This window comes from Megalops cyprinoides, chromosome 17 (genome assembly GCF_013368585.1).
Source record: "Megalops cyprinoides isolate fMegCyp1 chromosome 17, fMegCyp1.pri, whole genome shotgun sequence".
NCBI lineage: Eukaryota > Metazoa > Chordata > Actinopteri > Elopiformes > Megalopidae > Megalops > Megalops cyprinoides.
The window spans coordinates 26,753,780-26,756,633 of record NC_050599.1 but is presented as its reverse complement, the minus strand read 5'-3'; positions in this window follow the sequence as shown (position 1 = coordinate 26,756,633).

Here is a 2,854-nt window from a genome sequence, read left to right as displayed (position 1 = left end):
CCCTTTATTAAATAAAATAAAAATGAATAATATGAGTCATGTTGATCATCTGAATGTCACTCTGTGGCTCGCTGGCACTGTGTGGGCTACAGTGGTGTAATACTGTGGCACAGTCATCACACAACTAAATCTAAGCCTAAAATAATAATTTGACTCACATTCCTTATATGCAAGCGCTTCCGTGATGATTGGCACTGTGTAGGTTGCTAACATCCCTCACTGGTGTGTATTTGTCTGCCTTTTTCCCCTACACAATGGCCTTTTAGAATCTGAGACAGTCCCGGCTGTGGAATGCCCAGTTTCTCAGCTCACACTTATTATTCAGCATTGTGCTCAGTTGGGTCTTTTATTACATTTTGTGTGTCCAAAATAATTGTCACAAGCAGACTATTTAAACAAGAAAAGCATAGAAATGATCAGCGTTTCTTATAATTGGAGCGCACTGCACCACATCTACAACCATCTGACCTCAAAGCAGGCAATGAATTCAATTTCCAAATCAAAACTGAAATTGTGTGTGGAAGACTGTGCAAAGATGACATGAACTGACATGGATTTTACTAAGCATAAAGTAATTCTGCAGGATTTATTATTTATCAGCTTTTTTGACAGAGCAGCTATGAGCAGCATGGAGCTCCCCATGTGTCTGAACAGAGCCTCTCTCTGTGTCCTTTGCTTTTGATGACCCTGCGGAATCCTCCTCATCCTACTACTCCATCTCATCCCCAGGAGGGTCTCAACAATCACCTATTTTTCCATTGGACAGGTCAAACTGCTGCCACCATGACAGAGGACAAATTCAGGCCTATTAGATGCTTTAAAAAAAAGCACTGAAATAGAGAGCTGGGGTACTTTTTATCTCAGTCAGCTGGGTCAGAAATCGAGCATTTTACATGCATAGAAAGCAATCCCATATGCTCTTTCTTATATGCTCTGGTCAGATTTTGCGGTGCCCGTAGGCGCCTGGTTCAGACGAGGACATTTCACAGCATCATCAGGCACACTGACAACATCAAACGCGACTCGGAAAAATGGCACAAGAATCCAAGGTGAGTTTGTGGCAACGTATGTTTGCCTGCGTTTATGTAACGGCCGCCCAGGTCAACCCAGGCTCACAAAGAGTCCCTCAGTTTCCCTGGGTGAATCTCTGCCAACGCTCACACATACCCTCCGCCCGGGGTTTCTCTCTCTCATGTCAAGATCGGAGGCAGCCTAAAATCTAACCTCCAGAGGTAAGGACAGAGTTTCACTTTGACGGTAAATGGGTAGTCAAAGGAATTCCCCTCAGATTATCAGCCTAAATTTGACTTTTCTTTCCCGCACTGAGAGTGGCCCTTTTGAACGCAAAAAGAGTCACCCCCTTTTCCGAACTGCTGATTGTTTTTCCGCCCGGCGCTAAGAAACAGAGGAGCACAGGAGAAATCTGCATTATGTCATGATCCGTGTCAATCTGTTCTCTGCCTAGCACAGGGGCGTCCACCCAGGGGTTGCGGGGTTCACGGAAAGTACACACGCGTTACATAACGCGGCTCGCATTTACGCAATGCTTGGAGCGTGCGCCAAACGTTTAATAGGCGGACCCGATTACCGGACGGGCGGGCCCGCAACGCGGAAAGCCAAAACAGTAGTTGTAAGTGGAAAGGAGCTTTTTTTTGGGTGTCGTTGTTTTCCCCTCGTTCATGGGTTTCGCCCCGTCACCCGGTTGTGAAAACAGCAGCATGAGCCCTGCAGAACGCTGGAATAGATTACCCCCCCCAGCCCCTCCCCAGACTAACCAGGCTGTCCATGTGCTGTGAATTTTGGCCAATTAAGAGCAGACGTTGCTCCCCCAACAGGCCCACGCAGATGCTTACAGACACGTTTTCTTCACAGATTATCGGCGTGAGGTTGAGCATTGCTACTGCCACCACTGAAACACACCCTTCAGGAGGCAGATTTTAAGGTATTCATGCATTCATTTTGAATGGATGACATTGAGTTATATATATATATATTATATATTTTTTTTATATATTTATATATATATTTATTTATTTTTTTTTTACAGCATCTTGCATTACGAGTTCGGTGTGACCACTGAACTCGTAATGTTCAATTCATGAACAATAAATGAAAGCATTTCTCTTGTCACTTGTTACACCGGAAAAAAAGCCATCTACCCATCAAATTGAGGTGTGGGCAGTTCTTCACTCAAGGATGTGACAGCAATGTCCTGGCTAAAATATGAACCACAACCCACTGTCCAAATCCCAGTGTCCAGTCCTCTAAACACCATGCCACACCCAGGACCAGGTCTTAACCTTCAACCTTCTTTATGTAAAAAGCATAAGTAAGCTCCATACATGTAAATGCTTGTTTCCTCTCTAACAAAGATTAAAGGAACATACACCCTGATTCCTGAATTTGTTACAGGGATGTCTTGCATGTAATAAGATATGCATTTGACACAGGCAATCTAATTTCTCAGTCGAGACACTTCTGCATCAACATCCTTCCATCACAGTGGTGGGGGGGAGTCTATGAATCATGAGGACTGCATTTTAAGACCACACACATAAAAAAGAGGGGATTCCCCCTCCCCCCCCAAAAAAAAAACAAAACATCATGGCTGTTTATACTTTCCCACATCAGACAATGCCAGCGATAGGGGATTTTGTTACCACGGTGGGTTTTTGGGAGGGGAGCGCAATTTGCACAGTATCGCCAAGAGGCTCTAATCTTGCTTTGAAAACAATAAACAAGCTTCTAGGATTTCACCCGGTGAACAACTTATCCATTCACAATGAATTTAAATTTAAAAGTGACACACAGGCATAAACTGCACTCATCCAGCACACACAAAAGAGCATCCGGG